The 16,006-nt window shown below is 42.2% G+C and overlaps 1 protein-coding gene and 1 pseudogene across 1 annotated transcript in view; both read right to left on the bottom strand.

Moving 5' to 3' along the window:
- Positions 1-1,349: 1,349 nt before the first annotated feature.
- The window catches only part of AGXT2 (alanine--glyoxylate aminotransferase 2), a 78,643-nt gene continuing 63,986 nt past the window's right edge, over positions 1,350-16,006 (bottom strand). Inside the window, exons 16-17 of the transcript XR_003550662.1 lie at positions 1,862-1,946; positions 1,350-1,521 (exon numbers count right to left, since the gene is read on the bottom strand). The gene's annotated coding sequence lies outside the window, so the exon portion shown is untranslated. The remainder of the gene's footprint in view (positions 1,522-1,861; positions 1,947-16,006) is intronic.
- LOC114009218 (importin subunit alpha-1 pseudogene) lies at positions 7,842-10,687 on the bottom strand (annotated as a pseudogene).

The raw sequence follows: 16,006 nt of genomic DNA, 5'->3' as shown, positions 1-16,006 counted from the left end.
TTTTAGTTTCTCCATTTTCTGCAGGTAAATCTTTAGTGTCTCGGTTGGCCACTTCAGCCTGTTTCCCCTTTGCTCCCCTTTTCTCTTTTGTTTGAACTCTTTTGTCTGAAGATTTATCCTTCCCTGCCGCCTTTTTTGGCTTCGTCTCCACGTTTGCAGGAGGTTTAGCCAACAACCTCGCAGATCTCCTCTTGGGCTCTTCCTTGCCCGCCCCCTCGGCTGAGCTGACCTTCCTCTTGGGTATCTTGGCTGCGGACAGGGTGCGTGCTGGGTGCCTGATGAGGCCGCGGTGCACCTAGAACCTTTTCTGTCTGTAACACATCTTAAAGAAGTTCGGGAGCCAGCAGTTAGCGTAATGGCTATGTCGCTGGACTCCCACGTAGTCGACCGCGGTTCGTGTCCCGGACCCGGTGGCTTAAAACTCACGCCGGGCGCGTGTGCGTGCGTGCCCAAGATCCCGAGAGGAGAATGGAGGAGAAGGGATTGCGGCGTGACCATCCCCCCTGGGGGGTGATTTCTCGCTTTCTGTCTCTATGTCTCTCTCTGTCTGTCTGGCGAGCGCACGCGCCCTACAGTGAAAATCTCTCCAAAAAAAAAAAAAAAAAAAGAAGTTCAATTGAAGTTTAAACTTGTAAGAGTTGAAAATAGTTTTAATCAACTCCATTCTCTTCTGAACAACAAATAATTTGTCCTTGACGATCTGCCAGTGACTTCAGGTTGGGAATAGGCTGGGTTAAACGTCTGTCTTCCCAGTGCTCTGACAGTAGCGTAGCAGCCTCACAGAGGCCTCATGCCAGTTTCAGGGCCGCCAAGACCAACCAAAAACTTAGGCATTTGATATAATTCCAGAATATTAACAGATATCAAAGTATCTTAAATCACTTTTAGCTTTAGTCTGTTTTTTCCTCCTTTGAACAGAAAGCAACAAATCAGCATCTGTCAACACTGGAAGCACCTTTTGAGACAGGGTCTTCATTTGCTTTAGTGTTAAAGGGAATGTTAAAAAGGAATGTGCTAAAGGGAATGTTCCCACTTCTCAGGGTCTTTCCCTGACACAGAAGCTGGAAATGCTCGCTGTGGGTCAAGGGGAGGGGAATGTATCAGAAATGTTTTCTTTCTCCCAAAATAAAATAAAAAAAATCAGTACGACACGCATCATGCATCTGCCTTTCTCCAAACTTAAATTGTGTTTTGAAAAGGTAGCACCAAGTGGGTGAGAAATCACTGCAAAAAGTTTTGAGAAATCCCCTTATTCAGACAGGCCTATCTACAGGCAATTGTTAGCTGAGGCACATGCGTTGTGCATTTAGAGTTACCTCAAGAGAGAATTGTGCAACTGGAGAGAGGTGTCTTTGGTGCTCCTCTGGGCTTCCAGAGTTTCTGGGATGGTTTATTTGGTGGTCTGGGAACATCAGGTGGATTCTTTCATCTGTTTCGCCATTTACTATGCTTTCGCCATGCTCAATGTGTCAGATTTTGTTATACCTGTCGCATTGCAATCACAACGTTGCTGCCTTAATTCTGGACAGGAAGGACAATATGACAAAAAAGCATAAAAAACCAAACTCACTATTTTCTTTTTTAACATTTCTTTCTTTCACAAGCATGAGAACCAGAAAGAGACAGACAGACAGGCAGCATCCCCAGTGGATTCATGACACCACAATCCACTCCCAGCTTCAGCCGGCCCTGGATCATAGATTTAGATATGGCCACTGGACTCAGGGATTCCTCTGGATGCAAACCCAGACTCTTCCCCATGTGGGTCGCCTTACAGATCATCACATTTTACTGCTGAACCACTGTCTGACCCTCAGACTCACTGTTTTCACCTACATATTCACGTTGTCTCTGCACTCACGTTTGTATCTATACTTTCTTGACACCAACGGGCTGGGCTTTTCCACAGCCACCAGTTCTCCATCTCTGGACATCAGCTAGGTGTCCTGTGAATTATGACAACACCTGGAGTTAGTAAGACCCCACAGATGAAGGACTCAGTCCCCCAAGACTGCTCCCCCCTCCAGATACCAATTACAAGTAATAAATCTCCAAAATACCTCATTTTTATCTGACTCAGCTGCAAATGAGAAACTCTGCAAATGAGAATCCCATCCTCAGGTTTTATAACTTGCTATGACGGATCATGGAACTCAGGGAAAAACTTACATTTACCAGCTCAGTATAGAATAAAGGACATGCACAATGATACAGAGAAACAGCCAGATAAAGAACACGGTGAAGTCTAGGAGAGTCTAGCACAGGAGCTTCTGGCCCCATGGGATTGGGGTGCTCCACTCTCTTAGGACGTGGATGTGCTCATCAAACTGGAAACCCTTTAAATGTCATTTAGGGATTTTTATTAAGGCTTCATCCCATTGGCATGATTGATCATTTACTGAAACTTCAGTTACTGTCCCCTTTCCAGATGATGAAAGTTAGGGCTGAAAGTTCCAAGCTTTTTTTTTTTTTTTTTTTTTTTTTCACTATAGGGAGCGTGCACTTGCCAGACAGAGAGAGACAGAGAGACAGAAAGCGAGAAATCACTCCCCGGTGTGTGTGTGTGTGTTTGTGTGTGTGTGTGTGGCCACGCTGCAATCCCTTCTTCTCCATTCTCCTCTTGGGATCTTGGGCACGCACCCGGCGTGAATTTTAATTTAAGCCATCCGGGACGCAAACCGCAGTCAACTACATGGGAGTCCAGCGACATAGCCATTACGCTAACTGCTGGTTCCCACCATTTTTTTTTTTTTTTGAGTGATTTTGCTATAGTCCACGTGTGCTTGCCAGAGACACAGACACGAAGAGACAAAAAGCGAGAAATCAGCCCCCCTTCCCCCTCTCCCGGGAATGGCCACACTGCAATCCTTTCTTCTCTGTTCTCTTGAGATTTTGGACATGAATGCACCCGTGCTTGGTGTGAGTTTAAAGCTACTGGGTCTAGGAATGGAACTGTGGTTGACTACGTGGGAGTCCAGCAACATAACCATTATGGCATCTGCTGGTCCTAGAAAGTTTCAAGCTTCTAATCATGGCTTGGTCTTTTTGGTGACCAGTCCCAATGTTGAAGCTATCCAGGAACCAACCAAGACTCATCTCATTTAAATGAAAGGTACTCCCATCACCCAGAAAATCCCAAGGCGTTTAGAAGCTCTGTGCCAGAAACTGGAATCAAAGACCAAATATCAGACTGAAAATTGCTCCTAGAATTCCGATCATTTAGGAAATTACAAGGGTTTTAGGTGCTCTGTACCAGGGACATGGGATAAAGACCAAATATATATTTCTTATTATGTAACAATATCACAATAACTTTGGTCATTTCTCTAATCTTTTTTTAAAACAGAAACTGGAGGATGGAGAATCTTTTCCATGAGTTCCCACTCCACCCCAGCAGCCTTCTCCTTACATTTCACTAAGTCCCTGCATATGAGGGGACTTCGATCATGGGAAAATAGAATTAAAGGATGAGTTTGGTGCAAACGCACACACACACACACACACACACACACCAAGCAAAGAAACCCACCTTTGAAATCCATGCATTTTAAAGTCTGCATTTTCGTGAACTTTTTGAAGACTTCCACATATGAGACTACCCTGTTGGTTAAGGATTCACCTCTGAGACTGTGGGTGAGGCCACCTTCCCTTAGGATGAATACGTGAACAAATGTGGGAACAAGAAGAAACATGGGGTTAAGCTGTTGGGTAGGCAACCACCAGTGGCTGCCAGATTTGGTACCATTGATAGTCAATGCTGGGAAGATAGCACAGGAGACTGAGGAAGAATAGTCAGAAAATTAAGGGGAGAATCACAAAATTACGAAAACCAAAGCAGGAAAGAATTTCAAAAAAAGGAAGGCTTTTTTTTTTTTTTTTTAGGAAGTCACAATTATTTGTGGCAAAGCCTGCTGAAAAAGCTAAGTAAAAGGGACCAGCAGTTAATGTAACGGCTATGTCGCTGGACTCCCACGTAGTCGACCGCGGTTCGAGTCCCGGACCAAGTGGCTTAAACTCACACCGGGTGCATGTGCGTGCGTGCCCAAGATCCCGAGAGGAGAATGGAGGAGAAGGGATTGCAGCGTGGCCATCCCCTCTGGGGGGTGATTTCTTGCTTTCTATCTCTCTGTCTAGCTGGTGAGCACATGTGCCCTATAGCAAAAACCTCTCCCCATCCCCCCCCAAAAAAATCTAAGTAAAAGAGAATGACTGACCCATGCCCATTGGGTTGGACAATTCCATAGATTTCTAGATGTGTTTGTGAACAAGTATTAGTGACAGAAAATATCAAGTATCAAGCAGGACATATTTTACAATATGTTGAATGGGTGACATTATCGGGGCAATAAATGATAATAGGATGGGGTGCTGGGGAGTGGATGAGAGGCAAGAGGTCTGGACAAGGTGAGACTACAGTGACAGAAAATAGATCGATGATTGCCAGGGCAAGGGAGGAGGACAAAGGAAGGGGTTTTGCCAAGTGTACGAAAACCAAAGCAGGAAAGAATTTCAAAAAAAGGAAGGCTTTTTTTTTTTTTTTTAGGAAGTCACAATTATTTGTGGCAAAGCCTGCTGAAAAAGCTAAGTAAAAGGGACCAGCAGTTAATGTAACGGCTATGTCGCTGGACTCCCACGTAGTCGACCGCGGTTCGAGTCCCGGACCAAGTGGCTTAAACTCACACCGGGTGCATGTGCGTGCGTGCCCAAGATCCCGAGAGGAGAATGGAGGAGAAGGGATTGCAGCGTGGCCATCCCCTCTGGGGGGTGATTTCTTGCTTTCTATCTCTCTGTCTAGCTGGTGAGCACATGTGCCCTATAGCAAAAACCTCTCCCCATCCCCCCCCAAAAAAATCTAAGTAAAAGAGAATGACTGACCCATGCCCATTGGGTTGGACAATTCCATAGATTTCTAGATGTGTTTGTGAACAAGTATTAGTGACAGAAAATATCAAGTATCAAGCAGGACATATTTTACAATATGTTGAATGGGTGACATTATCGGGGCAATAAATGATAATAGGATGGGGTGCTGGGGAGTGGATGAGAGGCAAGAGGTCTGGACAAGGTGAGACTACAGTGACAGAAAATAGATCGATGATTGCCAGGGCAAGGGAGGAGGACAAAGGAAGGGGTTTTGCCAAGTGGTCCAGGAGAATTTGGGGGTATCCTGTGTGGTGGTGGCTCCATCCCTCTATGCATTTGCTGAAACTCGTAGGGCTGTTTACTAAAACACTAAATGTTACTCTATATAAGTTATATCTTAACTTAAAAAATGAAAATCAAACACATACAAAAAGCACAATCCCCCTCCCCACCCCACACAACTGCTCCTATCCTTGGGGCTTTCAGATCGCTGAGGCTTGGGTGATTTGGGTGACCACTGTCTGGCCACGTGCTGCCCTTGCCCTGCGCTGCCAGATGCAGTCACCTCAGCATCTTCAGAGGCAGATGTCTGAAGTCGGTGCTGGGGAGCTGCCCCTGATCTCACTCAGCTCTGCAGGGCGGGTGTGAGCTAGAAATACTGGTGGGGGACCCTGTGGCAAAATGGTTAGAGGTAGGCCTACCCCGGTCTGGCCCCATGGCTGAGCGGTTAAAGGAACTAGAGCTACCCTGGTTTGAGTTCTGGCTCCAGCGGCTTGAAAAAGGTACACGTGTGTAGTGTCTAAACTCCCAACACGATGAAGAAGTAGAGAAGGAATTGTGGCATGGCCATGCCCATGCCCCATTGGGGGCATGAGATAGGGACGCTTTTGCTCTTCCATCTCTGGAGAGCACATACACTCTCTGGCAATAAAAAAAATACAAAAAAAAAAAAAAGAAAAAGAAAATGTTTAGTGATGGCTGTTGTAGGACTTGTCTATATTATAGCTTTTGAAATAGGAACTTTAGCTTGTTAGACCCAAGTCTAATTTTCTTATTTTTAATATTCTTTTTTTAAAAAAATCTTTTTATAACATTTATTTATTTGTTTGTTGTGATTTTCAAGCTGCTAGATAGGGACTCAAATTGCAGTCAGCCATGTGAGAATCCAGCACTTTAACTACCACACCACCTGTTCGCCCCCCAAGTCTAATTTTCTTTAAGATATAATTAACTTTGCAAACATTTTTTGGAATCAAGATGGTGTGATTTCTATCAACTCTGACTAAACCGAGCTGGTTATGGTTATGGAGGAGGTGTTTTCTCACACTGATATGCCTGCAAATGAAAACTTTTTGTCGAACTCTGCAGTATTAGCCCGGAGAGATGATCTTGGTGTCTTCTTGTGAGAAAGAATTCAGCCAAGAGACAGAAGTAGAGCAAAAATAACAAAGCAATATGGTAGGGAAAAATGAATATAACAAGCAGGGCAAAAGAAAGTAAGCAGGCCCGTTTAGGGTTTAGCAAGACTACAGCCATTTTGAAATGAAGAAAGACCTCTAAAGAGAACAATCTGACTGAGTGTTGTTGAGCCATGGCAGGGTCTGTTTGAGGACCAAACAGTTAAGAGGTTCATCAAGGGTTCACCAAATGGTCAGATAAGAAACCAGAAATAGGTATTTGAAGGCATCAGGATAATTACTCAGGAAAAAGCAATTAACTCTGTAATGAGGAATGATTTGCAGGTGCTTGCATCTTGAACCTATAAATATGGAGAACAGGTTGCACTTTTCCAGACAGTTTTATGGTACTTGCTGTCTCCTTGTAACTGGTTATAGAAATAAATTTTCTTCTCCTGCCTCTGCTTTTTGTTCCATCGACCATAAGGAGCAGTTGGACTTAGTTGGCCAGTACAATAGTACGAGGCAGTGAAAGTGAAAGCACACTCCTGAGAAATAAAAGCAGGCTGACCCTTAGGGGAATACCAGTCCTGAGTGTCCTGCATCGTGTGCTTTTATTTGGTCTCTTTAGGCTATCTCTTTTTTGCCTCATTTTGATTGGCATATCTCTTTTCTCTTCCCTTTGTTTTCCACTCCTCTCTCACCTCCACACATGGTTTGTTAGGCCTTATTATATAATTTCCCATGAATACCTTAGTGAAACTGGGGGATGAGGGTGGGATGTGTGCTGCAGAAACCACAATGGAAATAATAAGTTCTTGAGGACAACCAAGCTCAGAATTGAGCATGCTCCAAGTTTTATAAGGTCCCCTGTGCTGCCCTCTATCTTGAGTAGCAAAATGTTCCTGACCACAAAAAGGTGGTTGGGGCGTTTTCCATGGGCAGTGCCAATGGATTTTCAGATCTTCCCTCCCACTCAAGTCTGTCTATCCACCTACCCTAGCACCAGTCAGTAACCTTGCATGGAGATCACGCAACCTGACTTCTGCGAAAACATCTGCCCACGGCCTGCCTGTCCAACCTTGGACTCCCACCACTGTTCTTATTGATGCTTGTAGACAAAGGTAATGGTACAAGAATACCTGGTCTGTTCCCCACTCCCCACCCTTCCTGCTTGTCCTTTAAGGCCTGTCTGAAGATTGAAAGACCTCGGTGAGCATGTTGAGGATTATGTTCATCTGTACCCTGCTGCAGTCCTCAAATTTATGACCAAGTAAGGTCCTTTTAGTTTTTGGTCTTTTGCTTCAGTTTAGCTTTTTAAGGTTAACAACTGGCATTTACATTCTGATTTTAATAATTTGTCATCCTGTTAGCATTAGCACAGAGATACCTCAGGGAAGAATGAGGTGACATCCTCTCCCCTCAAAGTTATCATCTGTTTGAGCTATCTCTAAAATATCATTATATATTTTAATTTAATTTTTTAAAGAAAAGGGCGGAATTTAATTTTACTTTCAGGACAGTGCAAGATATGAAATTGCACATAGAAATAAGAAATCCATTTGGAGGACAAGCTTCATACAATATGTACAGTTTGGAACTGTTCAAGTATAGTTTCATTGTAAAAAGTGCTACAATAACAACCACAATTGAAAAGAGTTCTTGGTAGAGAAATAGTAAGATAAACTTATACCAAACATAGCATACAAAAGACACCTTTGTGTCTCAGCTGTGCAGTCTAAAAATTAAAGACCCAGGAATCCCGCTCTACCCTCTATGGTGTAGCCTCTGGAGGAAGTTTCTGGCACAATGTTCTGATCTTCCTCTTCCTTTACAGAGGAACTTTTCAATCAAGTTTAATGAAGCCTGTACACAGACTCGTTTCCATGGTTTTGTAGAGCTTCAGTTTTATCCAGGCCTCCACATACTTTGTTTATTATACTTTCTCAGTTTCCCCTAGCTTCTCAGCAGTCTGAAAGCTGTTTAAAATGGCAGTCAAGATAACCAGAATAATTTTGGTATCTTTCGCAGTTAAGAGGTTCATCAAGGGTTCCATGATGCCACAGTGGTCAAGGTATACAAACTGTTCAACTGTTCGGCCACTTGTGTAGTTGGTCACAGCCCATACAGCCTCATTTTGTGTCTTAATGTCAGCCTTGGAGAGCATGCTGACGAGGAACGGGACTAACCCGTGATTCACAACCTGATGGATCTGGTCCTGCCGACCGGCGTGATGTTGGACATTGTCCATGTAGCTTCCTTCTGAATATTTGGAGTTGGTTAGCAGGCTGGGGAAGATGGCAAGTGCTCCAGCGTCTACCACAGCCTGGGTCTGTCCCTCTGTCCCAGTGACAATATTACCTTTGGCTCTTAGGGCAGGAGTCACAGTGGGCAATGTGGTAGTTCCTAGAAGCTTCACAAGTTGGGGCACAACTCCTTTTACAACCATTTCAATCCGTTCATTTGGACTGTGGATAAGGTAGGAAATAGCCAGCAGGTATCTGCTAATACCTCTGATCATCGTAATGCAGGGGATGAACTAAAGGAGGAAGAATCTGCTCAACAGCAGCTGGGGGGGGGTGCTCAAAACTTGTTGTGGCAAAGGTTTGAAAGTGTCCAAGTGAGGTCACGTAAGGAACCACATGATAAAGATGATATATCAGGAACTGCGAGAAGAGCCAACAGAAGGTCAACTGCTCACTACTTGATAACCAGGTCCCACAAATCTGAACCATCCTCTGCGATGTTTCCTAGAGCCTATACAGCTTGTTCACTGCTGTGTACATGGGAGACGCCAACGGATAAGTGAATGCTGGATAGTACCTCTGTCCCCCACAGCCTTGGTCCGTCCCGATGTCCCAGCAGCAATGCTAGTGAGTGCCCAAGCAGATTCAAACTGGATAGGACTACAATCATCTCTGCCCCCCAAAGACCCCACAAATTTTGGAATCAACCCAGCCTAGATGATGTCTATGAAGGGCTGATTTGCCCTAGAAAGCAGTTTCCTAGCAGCTTGAGTAGCTTGGAACTGGCTTTCTAAACTGTTACCATTTATGTCTTTGATAATGTCATCAGTGAGCCGTTTACAGTGCCCTGGCCATTATGATGTTCCTGCAGTGGAGAAGTAGCATTATCCAGAAATGAATTTACATTTCTCCTTTTCAGCACCTGGTCATCGGTCTTAGCTTTCCTCGGCTCCACATGAACTTCTTTTCTGTATTGTCTTTTCCTTTGTTCTTGAATCTGGTTCTTGACTGGCAGCTGGTGAATTAGCATTTTCATTGGTGGACATGGTTATGAGACAAAGTGAGAAGGTTGCACAGATGTTCAGGCTCCCACAGAAGGTTGTGTGGGGCTCACCAAAGGTCCACTGTGGCTCAATCCTCAAAATGTCTTCAAAACATCCACCACGGCTCAAAACATCCACCACGACTCAGCCTTGAGATGGTGTGTCTCATTATATATTTTTAAAGGAGTCTATTTTGGAATTTTAGAAATCAATTTTTTCACCTGTTGAAGCATTAAAATCTAAAGCTTCATTTAAAAATGCATAGTAACCTTATTAAGCAAAGTTTCTATTTCATCTTATCCTTTACCATTAGTTAAGATTAGTGAAGCCTGGCACTTTCCTGTGAACCATAAGCACTTCATCACAGTGGACACAATGTAACCTAAGAGCAGGCTGGTTGATGGAGTGCCAGGATGGCATCATTATTGTCCGTATGTTGAAGCCCCCTCTGTGCCCAGCCTCTGCTTGGTGCTGTAGAACATTCAAGAAAAGCCTAAGATATCTATCACTGCCTCGGAGGAGACAATGTCTTCAGCACTCCCAGATCGGTGAGACTTACTTTCAAATTTTCCACATTCTTAGCAGCACTCTGGTATCCTCACGGCCACTGACAAACATGCCTATTCTCCAGAAGACCTTAGAATGCAGTGCTGAACAAGTCTGCAAGCCCTGAAGCCCCAAAGTTCAAGACACTTCAGGGACTCATTCACTTCAGCTGCTTCCAGGGGAGATTTTACTGAGATCTTACTGTGCCCTGCGACTGCTTTCAAATTTTATAGAATAGAAAATGCTGCTTTCAAATTTTATAGAATTGACCTTTGTTTATCTACCTAGTTCTACCTGCTTGTCTTACAGATGAGAGCACTCGCTTCGGTGGAAAGATCCTCCACCTATCCTGTGAGGGGCTTAATGAACAGTGATCACAAAACAGACACTTTTGCTGGTATTTGTATCTGCTTCGAGATATATTGATAGCTTTTCTTATCTCAAGAAGGCTTTAAGACCAACTGTCTGGTATTCAGAAATCCACAGATTAAGAAAAGAAATGAGTTACTGAAGCTACAGGAATTATCACTCATTTATGAAGCAGGGCCTGTTTGATTTTTTTTTTTTTTGAGAAATTTTTGCTATAGGTCACATGTACTCGCCAGAGAGGTGGAGAGAGACAGAGAGACAGACAGAAAGCAAGAAATCACCCCCGAGGACAATAGTCATGCTGCAATCCCTTCTTCTCTATTCTTCTCTTAGGATTTTGGGCATTCACACAGATGCTCCTGGCATGAGTTTTAAGCTGCTGGGTCTGGGACTCGAATTGCGGTAGACTACATGTGCAGTAGACTACATGGGAGCCCAGTGATGTAACCATTATGCCATCTGCTGGTCCCTGATTTTTTAAAAATAGCTAGAGGACACATGCACTCGAGAGAGAGAGAGAGAGACAGAGACAGAGACAGAGACAGAGAGAGACTGATGCTCACAGAAAAGGGAACGTACCCCTCATGGGGAATAGTCATGCAACAATCCCTTCCCCATTTCTCCTTCCCATTGAGATTTTGGGCATGGATACACATGTGCCTAGTATGGTTCTCAAACTGCTGAGCCAGCATTGAAACCATAGTCAAACATGTGGCATCCAGTTTCCTTAACCACCAAGTTACAGGGCCAGCCCATGGGGCCTTTTGCTTTAAAACAACAAAATCTCTTTGTCGTTCTATTCATAGAGACAATTTAATCTCTATGTTCTTCTTTCCCTCTGTCTTCATTGGCAGAAATGTTCTCCAATAAGGAATATACTCTTTTTAAATTAAAAAAAAAATAGAGCTGCCTCTTTTCTGATTGGAACCATGGAGGGCATACAAAAGAAGAAAAAGAAGGTTCTCGCTGCAGCAGAAACCAAGAAAAAGGTTCCTGCTTTGCCCGAAACCCATAAGAAAAAGGGAAGGAATTCTGTGGGGCTGAAGATCAAGCACCTGAGAAAGAAGTTTGCTCAAAAGATGCTTCAAAAGGCAAGGAGGAGGCTTATCTATGAAAAGCTAAGCACTATCATAAGGAATATAGACAGATGTACAGAACTGAGATTTGCACGGCTAGGATGGCAAGAAAAGCTGGCAGCTTCTATGCACCTGCAGAACCCAAATCGGCGTTTGTCATCAGGATCAGAGGTATCAATGGAGTGAGCCCAAAGATTCAAAAGGTGTTGCAGCTTCTTCGTCTTCGCCATATCTTCAATGGCATTTGTTAAGCTCAAGAAGGCCTCAATTGCCTCAAACATGCTGAGAAATGTAGAACCATATATTGCATGAGGGTACCTGAACCTGAAGTCGGTAAATGAACTAAACTACAAGCATGGTTATGGCAAAATCAATAAGAAGTGAATTGTTTTGACAGATAACTCTTTGATGGCTTGACCTCTTGACAAATTTGCCTTCATCTACAAAGAGGATCTGGTTCATGGAATCTACACTGTTGGAAAACACTTCAGAGAAGCAAATAACTTCCTGTGGCCCTTCAAATTATGTTCTCCACCAGGTGAAGTAAAGAAAAAGACCACCCATTGTTTGGAAGGTCAAGATGCTGGCAACAGGGAAGACCAGATCAACAGACTTATTAGAAGGATGAATGAAGATATCCATCACGATTATTTTTGTAATCTGGTCAGTAAATAAACAGAGTGGTTGTTTTCAGATTGTAATATATTATTGTATTAGTAACTTTTTTGTTAGCTTGCTTCTGTCTTCCCTTAGCTATAGTGACACATCTTGGTGCTTGGTAAAATTAAGCCAAAACTTCTGCAAGACTAGGGAACATTTTATATTTTCTGAAAATCACTTAGGGACTTTTGAAAGACTTTTCCTGTACCAGAAAGACCTAATGTTTCCTCTTTGAATTGTGCTGAGTAAAAACGGGTTTATTCTAAGAAAACCTATTTCAAGACAGTCATGCATGATTAGTAGGTAAGATAATAAAATAAAGGTTAGTTCACCAAAAAGAAAGAAAGAAAGAAAGAAAGAAAGAAAGAAAGAAAGAAAGAAAGAAAGAAACCATAAAATTAATCACTTTAATAATTTTTATGTGTACAATTCAGTAGCATTAACATATTTACAATGATGCACAACTATCACCTGTGTTTATTTTCAGAACTTTTTCATCATCCCAGACAGAAACTCTACCTATTAAACAATATATTCCCATTCCCTCCTCCCCTCAGCCATTGGTAATCTCTATTATGCTTTCTATCTCTATGGATTTGCCTACTCTGGGTATCTCATATAAACGGAACTAGACGGTATTTGTCTTATTGGACTGATTTCTTTCACTTAGCACAAGGTTTTCCAAGTATATCCATGTTGCAGAATGTATCAGAGTTTCCATTCTCTCCTAAGGCTAACATCCTATTACATGTATGTAACATATTTCATTTATCCATTATCTACTGATGAATATTTAGGTTGTTTCCACTTTTTTTGGATATTGTGAATTATGCCCCTATTACATGGGTGTGCACATATCTGTTTGGATCCCTGCTTTCAATTATTTGGAGTATATACTCAGAAGTGAAATTACTAGAACATATGGTTATTATATACTTAATTTTTAAAGGAACTACCATACTATTTTCTATGGTGAGAAACATTACTTCAGGTGATACATAAGGGTTCCAATTTCTCCACAGTTACAGCTCTCTATTTTTTTAAAGATTTCTTTAATTCCATTTGTTGTTATTATTATCACTTTTTGAATTTGACCAGAGACAGAGAGAGAAAGGGAAAATGAGAAAGCAAGCCGCCAGGTCCAGGACTGTAACCGAGGTTGGCCATGTGGGAATCCAGCGCCTTTAACCACCATGCTACCTACTGGCCCATACAATTATTTATTTTATTTCTTCTTCTTCTTATTTTATTTGCTATTGTCATGGCAGAGAATGAGAGAGAAAGTGAGAAAGCAAGCTGCCAGGTCCAGGACTTGAACCTCAGTCAGTCCTGTGGGAGTCTAGTGCCCCAACCACCATGTCACCTGCTGGTCCCTCTGTTTTTTGATAATAGCCATTCCAATGACTATAAAGTGGTATCTCATTATAGTTTTGATTTGCATTTTCCTAATGACTGGTGATGTTGAATATTTTTTCAGGTGCTTGTTGGCCATCTATATATCTTCTCTGAAGAAATGTCTATTGAGCTTGTTGGTTATTTTTTATTTATTTATTTATTTTTTTATTATTTTTTTTTAATTTTTTTTAATTTTTATTATCATCATAATCTTCTTTATATTACATTGGATTACATATAACTTTACAGTATATTACATTGTTTTTTCAAAAGGGAATGCCATGCATGTCAGTCAGTACAGAGACATTAATCTCCCCACTTCAACATTCCATATCTTTTCTGTTTTCCCCAATCATTATTTTTATTATTCTAATTATTTTTATAAAACAGTCAATTGCTATTTCTCATTTTGCTTGTAAAAGTACTTTGCCCATCATGAAATACTTCTCAGACCAATCCAGTTGAGAATACTATACATGTCATCATCAACAGTTAATAAGCCCTATCTGTTTCTCACTAACGTCCTGTCTCTCTATTGTTCACTTGCTATCTTTCTCTATCCTCTTCTCTTCACTTACCCCATTCCACACTGTCCTATTCTCATTAAGTACCTTCACTGTGTTTATGTCCTCCGAATTTTTTTTTATGGCTGAGTAGTATTCTTGTTGGTTATTTTTTTAAAAACTTTTGGCTGTTGAGTTATGAGAATGTAAAAAATATATTTTGGATATTGACCCCTTATCAGATACAATTTGCAATTATTTTCTCCCATTGCATGTCTGTCTATTCACTCTTTTTTTTTCTTTCTTTTTTTGGAGAGGGTTTTGCTATAGGGCGCGTGCGCTTGCCAGCCAGACAGAGAGAGACAGAGAGATAGAAAGCGAGAAGTCACCCCCCAGAGGGGATGGCCACACCACAATCCCTTCTCCTCCATTCTCCTCTCGGGATCCTGGGCACGCACGCACACGCACCCAGTGTGAGTTTAAGCCACTGGGTCCGGGACTTGAACTGCAGGTGACTACGTGGGAGTCCAGTGACATAGCCATTATGCTAACTGCTGGTCCCATATTCACTCTTTTGATATTGCCCTTTAATACACTTAATTTTAAAGAGGTCCAACCTGTTCATTTTTCTTTTGTTGTCTGTACTTTGGGTTCATACCCAATAAATCTTTGCTAAATCCAATGTCAAAAAGAATTTTACATATGTTTTCTTCTAAGAGTTTACAAATTTTCACTCTTATGTTTAAAACTTTTTATATTTCATTGCCAAAGGGTATATGTACTCTCCTGAAAGAGAATGACAGAACGAGAGAGAGAAAGCACCCCCAATAGGGTGCAGTCATGCCACAATCCCTCTTCCACTTCTCCGATTTGTTGGAATTTGGGTCATGCATGCACATGCACATGCACTTGCTGTGTTTTTCAAGCCACCAGAGCTAGGATTTGAACCATGGCCAGTCATATGGGATCTGACTTTCTTAACTACTAGGCTATGGGGCTGGTCCTAAGTCTTAAAAATGTTTATTTGTTCATTTCTTTAATGAAAGAGATACACACACACACACACACACCCTCAACAGGGTCATATGCTGGCGTGTATATATCAACCTGGGAACCAAACCCCAGTCTTCCATATGGCATCGAGCACTACAGAGCATCACACTATTGGTGTGCCACCATGGGCTCTCTCTTCATTCTATTGGTCTGTATGTTGGTTCCTGTGCCAGTGTTATACCACTTTAATTACTAAAGCTTTGTAGTAAGTTTTGAAATCAGAACTGTGATACCTCCAACTTTGTTTATCTTCTCTGAATATATTCTTTTCAAAAAATTATTTAATTTTATTTGCTATTATTATTTTATTTTTGTTTTTAATTTGACCAGACGGAGTCAGAGAGAGAGAGAAAGGGAAAGTGAGGCAGCAAGTCACCAGGTCCAAGACTTGAACTGTGGTTGGCCACGTGGAAGTCCAGCACCATAACCATCATGCCACCTGCTGGCCCTCTGAATATATTCTTTTATAATTATGCACCAAGACAACATGCATTTCTGAAAGATATTTTAAAAGTGACACAATCTAAATCTTCAAATCTTTAACACCAAAGAAGAAACTAAACTGTTTTCTTCTTTTTTTCTTTGTTGTAAAAAGATTGTAAAAAGATTGAATGAGGGACCAGCAGTTAGCATAATGGCTATGTCGCTGGACTCCCATGTAGTCGACCGTGGTTCACGTCCCGGACTTGGTGGCTTAAAACTCACACCGGACGCGTGTGCGTGCTTGCCCAAGATCCCGAGAGGAGAATGGAGGAGAAGGGATTGAGGCATGGCCAACCCCCCTGGGGGGCGATTTCTCGATTTCTCGTTTTCTGTCTCTCTGTCTCTCTCTGTCTGTCTGGCACGCGCACGCGC

Source organism: Tupaia chinensis, unplaced genomic scaffold (assembly GCF_000334495.1).
Source record: "Tupaia chinensis unplaced genomic scaffold, TupChi_1.0 Scaffold000489_1, whole genome shotgun sequence".
Classification (NCBI taxonomy): Eukaryota; Metazoa; Chordata; class Mammalia; order Scandentia; family Tupaiidae; genus Tupaia; species Tupaia belangeri.
The sequence above is the reverse complement of the archived record's forward strand: the minus strand, read 5'-3'. Positions and strand labels throughout refer to the sequence as shown.